This window comes from Gymnogyps californianus, chromosome 9, assembly GCF_018139145.2.
Source record: "Gymnogyps californianus isolate 813 chromosome 9, ASM1813914v2, whole genome shotgun sequence".
Classification (NCBI taxonomy): Eukaryota; Metazoa; Chordata; class Aves; order Accipitriformes; family Cathartidae; genus Gymnogyps; species Gymnogyps californianus.
In genome coordinates, this window is record NC_059479.1 from 22,915,808 (window position 1) to 22,931,380 (window position 15,573).

Genomic DNA, 15,573 nt, shown 5'->3' on the forward strand with positions numbered 1-15,573 from the left:
GAGAGCAGGAGAGGGATGTAGGATGCAGTGAGGACAAAAAGTATGTGCTGTAAAGACAGACTAATCCAAGGACTTGGAGATGAGGGTATTGGACTGCCTCAAAAGCAGTCCACAGACTTACTGACTATCCATCAGAGTGCGTAGCTGTATTACACTGTTAGTAACAGCCTAATACAAAAATTAACAGCATTTGCACAGGGCAGTAGCTCAGCTGCCCTTAGTATGTGAATTCACTGGTTACATTTCCAAAGCCTCTGAAAGCACAGAGCTGAGACAGTCAATTGGGTCTATACAGTGTAATGCCAGCGATGGCTGCATGTGCTGCAAGCCCTGTCTCAGCTACGGCAAAGAAAAGCACCATCGCACCAGATTCAGCTCTTTGAAGTCACAAGATTTGCCTAGTTCAGTTCTGAATTTATGTTAATACCTGGTTTCAGGCAAGCTGGGGTTCCCCACAGAAGTGCGTTCAGCACTCGGGCAGCGAGGAATTTGCACAAAATGGGCAGCCATCAGTTTTGCTCATCACAGCCTGCTGAGATCAGACTCCCTACCTTCTCTGAACCTCCCTCCTTCCCTACTTAAGAAAGTGGTGCATGGACAAGTCTCTAAGGTCACACCTCTCATAGGGAAAACCTTGCTTCACATGATTTGTTCTAATCTTGCCTTGCTTCTGATGATTGCAAGCTCTCTGCTGCTGAAGTTCTGCTCCCTGGGGCAAGCTTCAAGTATGCGCTTATATTAAATGCCATTTCCAGATAATAACCTTGGCTGGCTGATTTTGGCAGCTTCTACTATTTTCTCTGTGGCCTTAGAAAGAAAAATTAAAGAAGTGCCTAACTTGGTGAGGAGATCAGTTCTCTATTACACGCATTTTATGCTGGCTTACTTAGGTAGCCAATTTTTTTTGGTCGTCGTGACTGAGTACAGTTAGATGCTCTGCCCGAAGGTGCGGACTGGAGGAACAGGAATGTCTTGATCGGCAGTCAGAAGCCTTCGTGTCCTGTCATTCATCTGAGCTGGTTTCTGAAGGAAAACACTAGGGACAGATCTATTTAGTTCCTAGCTGTTGTTTAGATATTCCAAACAACTTTTAATTACTTCCACTCGTAATTCCCATTCCAGTGACATCAGGCTGGTTTAGAGAAAAAAGGAAAGGTGGAGCAAGGCTGATCAGAGGAAATATCAAACTAAGCATGTGAAGTTCAGTAGGGCTAAACTTCAGTGTCCTTCTCATACTCACTTTGAAAGTCAAACGCTGCCTCCTGGAAATTTCCTATGTCGTTTTAAAAAATGCAGGTTGCCGTTGCTGCCCCAAAAACTGTTTTGCAATGTAAACTGAAAGCAGCTTCTTTGTTCATCCTGTCCTTTGCTGATGATCAAGTGACCCTTGCTGCATATACTTTGCAGATGTCTTTGGAAGCAAAAGACGGGTTTCATCTCTGAATGTATACGGCATAGGGCAGATTTTCACCCTCCTCCAAACTGCGCTGGCAATTTGGAAGACAAACTTACGGAAAACACAGATCACCTACCACTGACTGTACCTAAGAAATCTCCTGTTGTGGTTGGAAACCTTTTGCCCTTGTGCATAAACCTACTAGCAACATAAATATTATGTATTCAGCCCAACTTGATATATTACTTCAAACTGAAGTAGATCGAGCTATTGCTTTGTACAAATACTTCATCATAAAATGAACAATTCAGAGAATGTATGAAAGGACAGAGATAACTCAAACGTACCTCGTTGCTCTTATTTAGATTGATACATATTAGCAGACCAATGGGGACGTGTGCAGATAAATATTTTTTTAAATTTTTAAAGACAATACTGTAAATTCTTACAACAGAAACCTTCAACAAACAATCTGGTTTGTATTCTCAGTATTCTTTTGGGTACGATGCTGTTTTTTAGAAGTTCAGGGAGTATTCAGAAATACTTTACATTTTTTTCCTTGCCTTAAATGGATGAATTAGTGTAAAGAGATTTCCAGTTGGTTTTGAATGTGGCAGCTTCAGACAGGGGGCTCATATATCACAACCTTAAAAAAAGTTCTCTGCGGTTTATAACATTTTCCCACAGTAAAGCAAATGTTTAGGAATAACACCAATTAAGAGACACATTTTTGGTTTACTAGAACTGATCAACAGCCCATACTGTCAGCTATCCAATCCTCAACTTTCCAGCACTGACTGCCTCAGAGAAAGGCAAAAGCATACCCTTCATGCCTCTGACTTTGCAACAGTGCACCACTGAGCCCGCAGTCTTCCCGGCTATACGCAGTGAGCATCCTAGTCGGCAAACCAGGAGGAGTCTGAGCTCCTGAAGCTTTTGACTTAGCTACTGTGGTATAATTGAAATGTATATGTTAGCAAGCTAAATTGCCCATCCTAGTATATTCTATTTGTAGAAGAGGTTGCAAAATGAAACAAAAAAATTTTCAATTTCAAACGTGCTTTAATTTCAAAGGGATCAGGCAGGACCTAATTTTTATTCTCGAATCTTGTTAGTTTTCCAGTATTAAATCACTGACATTACTGAGTTTATTCCAATACCTGAAAAGTTATTCGGATTGCTCATATATTAAAGACTTTTTGATGATAATGTCAGAGGGTAAAAGATACTAAATTTTTCATGCAAGATATAAGGTGTTGCTAGTGTAAAAAATTCTTTGCAGATTGTTTTTTAAAGGGCTGATTTTTAACCAGCCCACTCCATACCTAAAACATGTGCCAGCTGTTGGCATCTGCACAATAATTACTACATCAAAAGTTTTGAGCAGAAGGACCCTAACTAGTACTCTAAGGAGTTGAACATAAGCTGTGTAATAAGCAAAAAGAAAGTGGAAATTTAATGATACTTGTAGAACTGTCTTAGGAAATTTAAAGACGCGTAAAATATTTTGAAGCTGTGTTTTGTCATAAGGCAGGAAATTGTCGGGATGATGTTTGCATGGTCTCTTCCCCCTGCTAAACACCCACAAGGACTGAAAGCGCCAAATAAGTTAGGAGTTCTCTACAGGAGACCATCCTTTGATCTGGATGAATGTAATGGCTATGGTTAACTTCTGTCCTCTGGCATCCACGGCACACCTAGGCGGCCTTGGCAAGCTGCTGAGCCGCATGCAGAAGATCATGACACAGCGGTTGCGATCAGGCACTAATACAGAAGGAGAGGGCACTCAGACTCCTTTGCTAAGGTTTGGTATGAGCTGAGAGAGCTTCCTTTCACTTGGGCACCTGGGAAGCCCTGACCGGGGAGGTGTCCCTCGGCTGGGCAGCTGCGCTGCCCTCACTCAGCACCTCCCGGACTGAATGTCTTTCACAGTTGTGAAATCTTCTATCTGCATTGCAGATGAAATTGTTTGGATTTGAATCAGAGTCAGCCTCTTCAGCGCAACTCTGCCTAATTTTGACCACAAAGATCCCAGAGAAGGTTTCACCTGCAGCCTGCAGAATAGATCTGTGCCTCTTGTGCCTTGGGAGGTCAAATAAAGTTTCATTGAATTCATTGCTGGAGACGAACTTTGAGGGAAAGGTGGCTGAGGAGTTAATACCTCAATAACATCAGTGCTATCCAGAATCCTCCGACTTCCTGGCCCTGTTTCAGTTTGGCTTCCAGCCTAATTAGGGCACACAGAGACTGTGCTAACATACTGTCTTTTCCTAATGATGGACAAAGGTCTGACATCCATAATGCTGCTTCCAAATCCGTCATCAGTCTTTGCCTACAGGGACAGTTAGCGATGTGCCTGCCTTCCCTTCTTTGTCACAGGATGCGGACATTGCCTTCTCTCTGCCTTCTCTGTGCCTGGCACTGATGGGAAAGTGAATCTGGACCAAATTCCAAAGTTATCAGGACCAAAATTATTAGGAAAGTAACCTGGTAAGTAAGGAACCAAGTCAACCCTGAAATGTGGGTAGCATCTCTAGCCAGGCTTTCCACCCACCTCCTCAGTAACAATTGCACTATGCTCCACTTCATCCTGGAGCCTCAGGAACACTTGTGGCAAGACACGCTTTCTCCCTTCTGCCAAATACTTGTTATTATCTCTCTCTGATCCATGAAAGTCTGTGGTGATTTATGCCTTTGTGAAATTCACACTGGATTTCTGGTAACATGCCTTCTACGGGCAACTTTTCCAGACTATTCAGACGTTAAAACTAACGTAGCGTGCAGCTGGCTGCTCGCGCACGTGTCAGCCAGATGGAGCACATTACGGGAATTCTCCGAGGGCTGCCTGAGCTTCCTGTGCCGCGCCAGGTGCAACTCAAGGTGTGGGTACTGGTGTCCGGCGTGGTGCGGGACTGCTTTCTCTGGGGGTAACTTGGGCACTGCTACCGCGGGTTTCTGCGGTGGAGGGGCTCCTTTTTACCTGTAAGGTTTGCTGCTTCAGTTTTTTTGGGAAGAGGCTTTTGGAGCACAATCTCAGGCTTAGCTGTTCTGTAGATAACTGTGGGGAAGGTACTGTAGGGGATATGTGAAGTTCACTGGGGCTAGTGCTTGCCAATCAATTCCTTTCTGCATGCAGAAGGAATACATTAAATCCCTGAATGAATCCAAGAAAATCAAGGACAGTGATGCTTCACAGTGTTTCCAGAAGCTATCCTCTTGATATTAAACTATGAAAAGATTATAATATGCTGAAGAAGCAATAGTCTTGTGCTGTGAAATACATTCACTATCCAAAAAAAAACCAAACCAAAATCATCATTACTGTCAGAAGGAATTCCCCAGTAAATAACAGACCATCTCCCTTACACAATTTGCAGTGTTATGAATGAACAGCATGGTAATCCAGCGAAATCCTTACGCTTAATGAGATAATGAAAAGTCATATGGCAGATGGAAAAGCTCTTCTAAATCTCATTAACCTGCCTCTTGGCTTTTCTGATATCGGCGAAAATCGAGAGTAACTCCAGAGGGGAGAGTGCGTTTGCAGCGGGGTAAAATGAGTGCTGGAGAACGGGGAACCTAACCTAGCATCCGGGCTGAGAAGGGGAACGCAGTGCAGAAACACCGCGTGAATAAGAACTGAAATACCAAAAGAGAAGGTAGGCGCTTGCCTGCGATGTCTGTACCCACACAGCTCCGACGTGAGCGCCGATCCCTCCCGAAGCGAGCAAGAGAGCCCACGCGCCCTCCCCACGCCGCGTGGAGCGCTCCCAGACACGCCACGGCACCGTCGCTGGGTTTTAAAGGGGGGGGGGGGCGCGGAGAGCCGCGGGGGCTCCGAGGAGCCCCCGCGGCTCTCCGCGCCCCCCCCCCCCCCCGAGCTCCCGGGGGAGCCCCGTTTTTTTTGGGGGGGGGGGGGGGGGGTGTCGGGGTGTTGCCCCGCCCGTGCGGGCGGCAGCCGCGCGCCCCCGCCGCCCCTGGGGCTCGAGGCGCCACCTAGCGTCCGCCGCGCGCCCTCGCCTGAGGCACGGCGCGGGGCGGGGGGGTGCGGGGGGGGACGGTACCGCCGGTCCTCGGGCAAGGGCAGGCAGGCTGCCTGCCGGGCAAGGGCAGGCAGGCTTGCCTGCACCCCTTCACACACACACACACACACGCACACGCACGCACAGCCGCCCCCGCGGCAGGGGCGGCGCAGGTGTGAGGACGGCAAGTCCCGCCGCGGTTCCGTTGCTCAACCGCGGCGAGCGGGGGAGAACGAGAAACCCACGTGTAAGCGGGTCTTACCGTGCATCAGGAGCAGCCCCTGAAGGGCATAAACGGCCAGGGCGGCGTTCGGCCTGGGGACCATCGCCGGTGCGGGTGACTGCTATATCCCTTGTGAGGCGCGGGAGGAGAGGTCCGCGAACGGGGACAAGTTTTCTTTCCAGCAACAAGTTTCTGAAAGCTTGCGGGCTGGAGCGGGAAGGGAGGGGAAGAACACGGCGTGCAGAAGTTCCCACTTGTTGATTCCAATTAAATTGTTCTTTCCATTCACTGCTTCATCCTTCGGCTGCAGATTTTGTTTTCCTTCTTTTCTTCTCGAGGTGCAAGTTTTTAGGCTTTTTTTCCCCCCCTTTTCACAATAACTTTGTTTCCCCCTGCTTTTCTAATTCATGAGGTGCCTGGGGGGGAGTGTTACTCTGCCTGAGAAGAGAAGGCTCCCCAGCCCGCCTGGGTGGTGCAAAGTAACTCAGGGGGTTAAAAAGCAGAGCAAAGCACCAGAAAAGTTTGGTGAAAAGTTTGGCAAAAAGTTTCCTCCAGTCAGTGAGTCGCTGCTCCGAGCAGTCCTTTGCCTGGAGTTGGGGATAAGGTGGCTGCACTTGAAAAGCCCCGTCTTAGATGTATTTATCCAGGGAGGTGCAGGTGCTGCAGAGATCGGGAGGAAGAACAAATCTCTCAACTTCAGCGAGTTTTGCAAGGCAGGACGAGAGGAAGCTTCCACGTCCCCCGGCCTGGCTACCTGCCGGGGGGCACCCCACAGCGCCCGGGGCAGGCAGCCGGCAGGCAGTGGGGCTTGGGCATGACCAGATCCAGCCTTAGGTGTTTCTCTCTCCCTTTTCCCCCACCCCTCTGGGTTTGGTTTGCTTTCGCTGGGAAGTTTGATGCGAGCCCGAGATTCTTTATAGGGACAGGAAAAAAAAAAAAAAAGAGGAGGAAGGAGAGACGTCACCAGCCGAGGCAAGGGGACTTCACTCTCTCTCTCTCTCCCTCCCTGTCATTTCACAGAGCTCCTGGATTTCCTGTTGCTGCTGCTGCCTGAGATGGGGCAAAGAAATGAACTGAGTTGTCCCCCGCTGCCTCCCAGCATCGCCTGTCCCTGCAAAGCCGGAGCTGCGTGAGCATCAGGTGGCAACATCTTCCCCGAGTCCTGTCCCCACTTCCCCCAAGGGCAGAAAGGTGGCCAGGGTGTCGGCATCTTCCTCCTGGCTCCGGGGCTCCCAGGGCTCCAGGGCATGGGGAAGGGAAGCACAGAGGGACACCACCTGAGAAACAGGCTCTCTTGCAGGAGCGCTGTCTTTGCCCCCCTTCCCCTGGTTATTTAGCAGTTTGGGGTTCTCTTTATGCCGCTCAGTGTATCCTGCTGGAATGCCACTTCCGTCCTCCCTGCCCTGCTGCCTCCCTTCTTGCGGCAGCCACCGCTGTGCATCCCTTGCTTTTGGGGCACAGAGAAAGTTTCTTGTTTGAATACGATATTTCAGGCAACCCTAATGGTGGTACTATTTATATAGCACAGCTGCCTCCCTGATCTCTCATGGGTTTCTCATAGCAGCTGCTTCTGTGTCACCTGAGCATTATCTCCAGGCACTTGGGTGTAGACAGATCCACCCACACGTCAAGGCTTCCAGCTTGTCCGCATGCCTTTGCTCTTGCCGTACCAGGCAGGATTTCAGCGGGGGCGAGCACTCTTGCGATGGTGGGGGACAGCGTGGTTTTGGCAGGGGACACACGGATGCTTCCCCTTTCGCCTCCGCCTTGGGAGAGCACAGGCTTTCCCTGGTTCAGGGCTGCTCCTTCAGCCACAGGTGCCTCCTGGGCCAGCGCAGCCTCAGCTGCAAGCGTTAGAAACCGTGCTTAGCTAGTGCCAGGCGTCCTGGGAGATGTCCTGGTGCACGTAAGGGGCACTTCTGTGGAAATGCAGCCGGCACTCAGGTGACGGGGAGGGAGCTATTCTGTGCTATTACAATGCACATACCAGTTACATGGCTTTTAATGTACACAAACCACTACACTATACTGATAATGAGACAGTGGTGGAAGCTCTACAGCTGCCCACACAGATTGTCGTTCCCAATAATGCCACAAATGAGACACTGGGGTTAAATGACCTATTACAGCCTTACAGTAAAGCACTGTCAGGCCCCATGGCTGAATGACGGGGTTGGTTTGCATTTTTTTGTTACTCTTGCTCAGTTCGTTTTCAAAAGAAGAGAAAGATAGCAGGTGCATTAGACCTTAGACTGTGTGTATATCAAGGGTTTTAGTGAAACTGAACTGTGAGCAGGGTATTATGAAGTTTTTCATGCCTCTTTTTAGTATACTTCTAAATTCTTAATGCACGTAACAAGTATGTATGCTACATTAAAATGCACTAGAGCAAAGTGAGAGATAGGTACAGTTCTGTGAGTTACAAATCCATATGTTATCCTGCAAGGAAAATGGGCACTTGAGAAGATCAGAATTGATACCTGGTGTAGAAATGTCCCAAATTCAAACAATAAATTCAACACAGAATAATCTCAGATATTTCCAGTCTTATGAACAAGAAGCATCATTTCTCATGCACAGTGTTAAATCAGGAATGCTTTTCTCAACATCACATGATGTCACCAGTTAATGCTGATTTTCATATAAATGCCCAGATCATTCTAAAGATGACAAATGCATTTTCTATGCCTACAATTGATTTTTAGAATATACAACTTCCCCCAGATCTGTGTTGCAGTAACGGACTTCTAAATAGTTATGGATAATAGTAAAGGCCAATCTTAGAGGAAGCTTAACTGAAGAACGAAAATTCTAGCTTAATTATAGAACTGTAGTTTATTTTTGATTTACAGGGAGGCGTTTAAGAATTCATTGGAGGTTACTGACCAGCTGCTAGCAAATCATGTTGTATTTGTGTAATGCCCCAGATAATCTTTTATCTGTTGATAAACTTAATTGATCTTTTAATTGAGATTAAATGCCTATAGTGTGTAGTTTCACAAGGAATTTGGTGTGAGAACCTGGCCAAATGGTCCTGGGAACTATTTTTAATTCTTTATTTTCTCCCTCAGAATATGCAAAATCAAAAATATGGTTGTAAGAATGGCACGTTTTGTTCCTGAGCATCTTCATATGCCTGTAGCAACCTGTTAGAGCTTTTCCAAAGCATAGCAGGCTTCCCTAACACAGCAGCATGTTCTGTTCATACAGATGGGAAAAGCGATTTGCTAACTGGATTAGAACCTCTTCATAATAGCACAACTTGTTTTGCCGTGACAATTATTCCATCTGAGAAACTCAAAGCTCCTTACTAATATTAACAAATATCTTAGCCTCACAATACTTATGAGAATTGAAGTAGGGCTAGAAAAGGTCATTTCACTTCCTAATGAAATGCCTTTGGCTTTGCAAAAGCACCTGGCAGTTGTATCAGTATGACCATAACTAAATAAAATAATAATAACAAGGAAGTGAAGATTGCTGTGTCTGGTGGAAATACTAGACAACTGGGATGGAAAGCAATAACCTGCAAGAATTTGGCCAGAATATCGGGGCTGTGGCCTCATGCACCATGAAGTGCTAGGACCAAGCGGTGCGGTTTTGCAGGACCAAGGCAGTGTAGTCTATGAGACCTGCAGTAACTAGAGACTGACCGTGCAACTTGCCTGGCCATCCCTTGGAGTATCTTCCATCCTTTATGGCATTGGCCTGACATAGAGGATTACATGAATTATTCCCTGTTATCAACTTGGCAGGGGACGATATCAGAGCTGGGAACTCCTTCGCTTTGTCTTGCTCCTCTGTTGGTGCTCATCATAAGTACGCATGTATCTAGGACGCAGAGCAGAGGGAATGGCTGTTGATCAGAGCAGGGCCTGGAATCGCGTCCTCCACTGTATGCTGTGTTTAGCCTTAGCCAAAGGTAAAATGTATCTAACCTAAATGTAGCTGTCTGAATGTTAGGTGTCTAATCTGGGCTAGTTATGTAGGCTGCCCTGCTTGGTGACTGCAGAGATAGGCTCTTCTGACTCATCCCATCTATGCAAACCGCTGTTTTACAAACCTCCTTTGGCAGGTGCCTGTTTGCCTCCCTCAGCCATAGCAGAGGGAAGAGATAAGTTTAGCCTATAAGCCTAAACTTTAGATGGTGAATTCTGCCCTGTGTCTTCAGGTAGAGGCACTTCGACACAAAGACAGCCTTTCCTGTCAGCTTGAGGGAGACAGTCCTGACCAGAGGCCTGTTCTGCAAAATGGAGGTACTCTCCAAAGCAGCTCTTGCCCTTTCAGTTGGAGAGAGCTGATACTTACAGCTCTGTGCTATGCTAGTGAGTGCTGGCTTGGGCTTCCAGAGCTGAGCTTTGCCTGCAGAAAGAGAAGCAAGCAGAACATGACAATGGATTGAAAGACATTTTTCTGTGTTCGTGATCTTTGGTAGGAGAGAAGAGTAGTGACTACCTTTAAGGACAGTGAGTTGGCAGGCCCATAGATTTTCATTGCAGTGTGCTGTATCAAGGAGTTCTTTGTCATTTTCCTGACAAAGAGCCCTTTTTGGATGGACAGCTTTCCATGTCCTGTAAATTCAAGCCCCCAGAAGAGGTGGTGGAAACAGGCAGGACATTGCAAATGTGCCCTGCAGTTTACTGCATTGTTCTGGGATAAAACAGTGCATGTCCCATGAATTCAGCTATTATTTATTTGATGTATAGGGTGCCTTGGAGGCATATGCTGACCTCCGAGACAGGCAAGGCGCTGGCTACATATGGGTCCTTAAGCCAGTAAACAGAAGTAAAGCCATCACTTCCTAGGGTACACAGTCCATCCCCAGTCCCACATCCCCTCACACAGACGGTACCCTTGCCAACAGTAGCTGCCTTAATCCTGAGGAGAGCTGCAAAGCCATCGCTGAGTGTGCCTCTCTCCACAATCTGGTCAGGCTGTCTTTTATGCACACACATCCTCTAGTCCCTTGGGGATCGAAAGACAAGTTAACATTGGCAGTCTGTGAGAAAACAGGGTGGGGAATTTTTTGATGAAAATATTTTTAATTGGAAAATGGCTTGTCATCAAAACAGAAAACTTCTGTGGGAAGTCTCAGTTTGGAATAGCTTCTGCTAGGGATGCCGTTTCTAGGGAGAGCAAGCACCATCCCAGCCTTGCCTGCAACTTGGTGATCTCCTGCGTGTGCAAGGTCTGGTTTCAAGACGCTAGCCTGAATTAGGTCAGAAAACTGTACTCTCTCGTCTTGCAGGAGTCCTCTGTTCAACAAGTCCATTGGCTGTCCTTTGGCTGCTTCATTCAGCTTCTTGCAGACATGTTTGCTAACCTATTCCTTTGTTTTGAAAAAAACAGAAAAAAAGGCCTCAAGAAAACCCCATTTGGCTCAAACGCAGAATGGGAACAAAATGTTTCTCTAGCTGGGAAAAACATTTCCTGCACAGCTTTGTTCAAATACACAGTAGTACAGAGGCGATTAGAAGCCTAATAGCAAGAGATGTGGGGCCAGCAGAGCCATGAACACGTTTATGATGACTTGTTCCTCCTCTGTGGGATGGCAGCTTCAGAGGGAAGGACAGGAAGCACACACAGTCATTAACAGAGTTTCTGTGCAACTTTCTTCTTTATACAAGAAGGGAAAACAAGACAAAGAAGGGTTTAATGAATCATCCGAAGCCACAAAGCAAAGCTGGAAGAGGCCTGTCAGTCACTTTTAACAACAACAACAAAGCAAAAGTATAAGTAATATACTGCAAGCAATTTTATTTTTGTTTAAAAACTGTCAAGAATGAGGAGTTTTCCTCTGGTGTGGCCTTTTATCCATCCCTGCCTAACGTCCTGGCAGGCTCTTCCCTCGCTGTCCAGTTGTGGCTTGTCACTGCCTGCATCTGCGGCCGTCCGAGCCCCTGGCCTGCCCTGCTGCTCTTCCCTCACACAATCTTTCTTGCCCTTCCACTGGTGCAAAAACGTGGGGACCTGCCTGAAAAACTTCTTAAATACATGTGTTCAGACACCAGAGGAAAGCAGAACATTTCATCCTTTTGCTGGAAACATGGGAGATTAAAGGATAAAGATTACTTCCCTCCCATTATACGGTGCTTTGAACTGTAGTCTGTTTTTTTAAACTTTAACACGGGGGAAATGTGTGATGTTCCATCTCTTTGTGTTTCCTCTCTGAGGTTGTTTTTGAGCATCTCCTTGTAGCTGTTTGACTTGAATCCTTTATAACTGAGGCTGCCTGGGGAGATCCTTACAGCTTATAAATATAATCTAGGCCTTGGGCCTGTATGACTCTTAGGAAGAATTAACTGGTTTGGAGCAGTAGACAGAATTCCAAGCCAAGAGTACAAAACAAGAGAAATGCTAAGGAAAATAAATAGCCATCAACAAAAGGAGACAGGCACGGGGTTTGATCACGGTTTTGTTCTGCTAGAGTCTGTGGCAGAAAGACAAAGATATCCACCTAATGAGGAAGAAATTCATGAGCCAGGTTTCATCCGTACACAGCATTTGAGGTAAGAAAAATAGTCCATCCCTTTGAGGTACCTTCATCCAGATCTTCTCCCTGCCGTGACCTTCCTCAGTCAGAGGCCAGATTTCATGTGAAAGGTTTTCCTTCGCCAGAATGTGAACTTCAAAGTGTGAGAAAAATGGGTTTCATCCAGCTGTAGGTCTCAGAGTGAGCGACCAAGAATGCTCGTTTTATTTATTTTGCTTTGGATTCTAATTCCCTCTCACTCTTTCTCTCTCTTTGGGGATAAAGCAGGATTTTCTAACCACTAAGACTGAGAATGAGAAACGTGGTTCACGTCCATGGTACTCTGCAGACATTCCCTTTACGCTGGAGGTTTCTGCTCACATCTCCAAAGCACGATCACCAATTAGAACTGTCTGATTCCAATAACTGGAGTGGAGGGAGAGAAGCCTTAGAGGAAGAAAAAGCACAGATAGGCCTTGACAGTGGCAAGACAGAAAAACACTAGCAATTCCAGAGCACTCACATTAATCAAGACACTAGCCACATCGATCACAGAAGTGTTAGGGTTAATTCAACCGATAGCAGAAGGCTGGAATCCTATACTGTGAGCTTTTTAACTTGATGCCAGAGGGGCACTGTGCCCCAGTTTATCACTTAAATCTTAACATGTACCGATGCTTAGTCTAAAGATTTTTAAAAGCTATGTTATAAATGCTGCTCCCCACTCCAGCCTTCCCCTCCTCATGCTGCCTAGTGCAAACTGCGGTGGGAGTTTTGGATCAGCCTGTACTGGCCTATTTTCTCACCCCATTTGCTACCTCTCAGCGACTGGAGTAACCATAGAGCAGCATCTGGAGCAATGTAAGATGTTCCCTTCAGCACTGACCTGGAAGGCCAGTGGGGAGAGGCCAGGACAGCCCCAGATGTCCCACTCGCCAGGAAGGCCATCCAGCAAAGCTTCACAATCCAGCCGTCAGCTGGAGAGCATGTGATAATCTTGCAGTGATGTGAATGTCATTAATCATGATGCTATTTTTTCTTCCTGTTGCATATGCTACAAGAATATGCTCAGGACTCCTTTCACTGAGCTGCCATCTTTCTGTTAGATTTCACAAGTCAATGCTTCTTGTTTCCATAGGACAAGCACTGAGATTATCGCTGGTTACACTAGCGCCAAAGTAAACCAGAGAGAGCTACATGACTCAGTGCAGCCAAGTCTGTGAGGCAAAAATAGCGGGCTGGTGTGCTGAGATGATGGAGAGAATCAAAGAGACACTGTCTACCAAAATTAAAATGTCTGCAAATGAGCTTTCAGCCAATGCAGAGCCAAAAGAAATGTTTCTTCCATGGATTTATTTATTTTTGAAATCTGAAAGGAAGCAGTTGCTAAAGACAAATGGACATTGTGCTGAAGGTTTTAGAAACGAGACATGGTGGCACAAAGACACTGATAGTGAAACTGTCATCACTGATCTTCATTGTCCAAGCCAAGAGGGACTGAATAAAAGCTTGAGCTAAGGCCAACAGAAGTGAATAGAAGTGAATGGGAAGATTCCCACTGCCTTTAATGAGTTTTGGCTCTGAACCTAGATGAAGAAACGTAACTAGCAATGAATAAACTAGGTTCTAAAAGTCCTTTCACCTTTAACAGAACAGAGTAGTATTAGTAAGATGACAAAGGGAATCTGTTTACGATGCAGTTTTTTTCAAAAGGTGGCTATGTTCCACAATGAATAAAAAATCTAAGCTTCACGCGTTGTCCTTGCATAGGTCAGCAGCAGCAGCAGCCGTCAGGCTGGAATCTCAAAGCAGAAAACCCAAACCTGTCCTGGTTGCCCTAGCAGAAAGCCTGTCTTCCACCAGCCAACATGCTAGCAGCTTTGGTGTCCTCTTACCAAGGCCAGCCACTACTGCCTGGAAAGGATGAGGTGTCACATTGAAGAGGACAGAGGGCAACTATGAACAGCCATGAATATAAACAGAAAGCGCTTCAAGAAAATAAGCACCTGCCTCAAGGCTGCGGCGTGTCCTTCTTATGGTAGAAAGACTTGGTGCAGCCCTGGAGCACTGCAAAAACAAGACTCACAGTTAATTGTAAAATTAAGGAAGGAGGTGCGGAGAGAGCTTATAGGAGGATAGCAGGACAGTTTCATCTATCTGTCCAGTTCCTGCTCACTCCAGGGGGTGGGTGTTGAAGGAAAGCAGAAGAAATATTTCATATTTGTTCATCGTCTGTGCTTCGAACAGAATTCAATCTTAGGAGACCATGATGGCTTTTACAGGCAGGCAGACTTGGATGTAAGAGTCTTTCTCAGCAAGGTCACCGAGTGAGTCAGCGCAAGGCCAGGAATAGCGCTCAGGACCAGCACGTCTGCGTGGCTGTGTGGAGCTGGAGACAACAGGCTCTCCTTTGTCTCCCGGGAGTCACCACCCCGGCCAGGGAGCCCTGCTCAGGCCCTTGTTTCAGCACAGTCTGTGCCATGAATTTCAGAGATAAAGTATACACTTCTTGGATGCTCTTTCCTGTAAAAAAAAGCTAGCAAGACCTTGCTGTTCTCAGCGACTGCATTCTGCTATTTTGCCCGTAAATTAAGTCAGATATGTTTTTCCTGTTTGGTGCTCTTCCTTCTCCAAGTTTCTCCATTAGCAATCTCTTAAACTCAGTGGGATGTCAGACATTAGATGGGCGGAATGATCTAGTTGTCAGGGCATTAGCCTCCGGTTCAATAGCATGATTCAAACTGCTCCTCCGCCAAAGCCCACCTGTGTGTTCCTGGAAAAGTCACTTGATCTCTCTGTCCTTCCGTTCCTCATCTGTAAAGCTGGGTTAAGTATATATCCCAAAGACACGGAGTTCTCATAAAAGTTGTGCTCCAGACTCTGCAGTAACACCAGCTATCGAGTACCGTAGTTATCCTGGACAAGGAGTCTCAGCCTGGCAAGAGACTAGATTTACTCACAAGGTGAGAATGTGCTTCAGGGTTAAGTGGGAGAAGGATGACACTACAGCCTCCCATGGTACCATGGCATGGGGATGAGACTGACTGGTCCTGGCAAGCTGAGTTGAAACTGTGGTACAGTAAAGCCTGTATCCCGTGGCAGGTGAGTTCTGCTTGTTTCTGCCCACAATGTTCAGTAATGGGTGAAGCTCACAAGTGAAAAAAAAACCCGCTGCTCTTCCTTTTTAAAAAAACCAAAACTTTGTGTTTTCTGGAGGCCAGGCACCTGCCACCTCACAGCCTGTTTACTAACATTTAAAGAACAAAGCAGTTATTTTTTAAAAGCCTTAATATTCCTAGCAATGCCTCAAGGCTCTTTTGTACAGAGGTTCTTTGTCTTCTGGGCATCAGGAAGAATGAAAAATACTGCCAGGATTTCATACACTAAACGACAGAGGTGGGAATAGCAAGGGCTTTCAATAGTAAAAACAAGGATTTAAAAATCAGCAAGGTGGGCTCTG

At 46.4% G+C, this 15,573-nt stretch overlaps 1 long non-coding RNA gene across 1 annotated transcript in view; it reads left to right on the top strand.

Moving 5' to 3' along the window:
• Positions 1-6,678: 6,678 nt before the first annotated feature.
• Positions 6,679-15,573, top strand: part of LOC127019849 (uncharacterized) — a 49,714-nt gene continuing 40,819 nt past the window's right edge. The window contains exon 1 of the long non-coding RNA XR_007766987.1: positions 6,679-6,781. This is a non-coding gene — a long non-coding RNA (uncharacterized LOC127019849). The remainder of the gene's footprint in view (positions 6,782-15,573) is intronic.